The sequence below is a fragment of the Corvus brachyrhynchos genome, unplaced genomic scaffold, assembly GCF_000691975.1.
Source record: "Corvus brachyrhynchos isolate BGI_N302 unplaced genomic scaffold, ASM69197v1 scaffold15, whole genome shotgun sequence".
NCBI lineage: Eukaryota > Metazoa > Chordata > Aves > Passeriformes > Corvidae > Corvus > Corvus brachyrhynchos.
The window spans coordinates 161,093-161,508 of record NW_008238349.1 but is presented as its reverse complement, the minus strand read 5'-3'; positions in this window follow the sequence as shown (position 1 = coordinate 161,508).

The window sequence follows — 416 nt, the reverse complement described above, 5'->3', positions numbered from 1 at the left end:
AAAAACTCTTTGAAAACTGCACACTTTTGCACCTGACAATTAAAGCTTCCCCACATGGCTCCAAGCTCCTGCTCGAGCTGGGCCTGCCTGGGAAGGACCCAGGCCTGGACTGGGAGAAGCAGGGATGCTGCCTACCACAGGGATCCCAGGCAGAAGCTCCAGCGTTCCTGCCTCGGCTTTCCCGGCTCATCCCTGGGAGGCGAAGGGTTAACAGTGCCCCAGGAGGAGCCGTGGGTGGCAGTCAGGGTTCCCCAGCTGTCACTTCGGGGTCACCAGGGACGGTGATTCACCTTGATGCATGTCGAGCTGCATCAGAGCAGCTCAGGCGCGATCCAGGGTCGCTCGGCCGCTTTCCAAGCGTCCCGGCCGGCACTCCCGGCAGGAGCGGGGGTTTACGGCAGGGGCAGCCCCGGGGG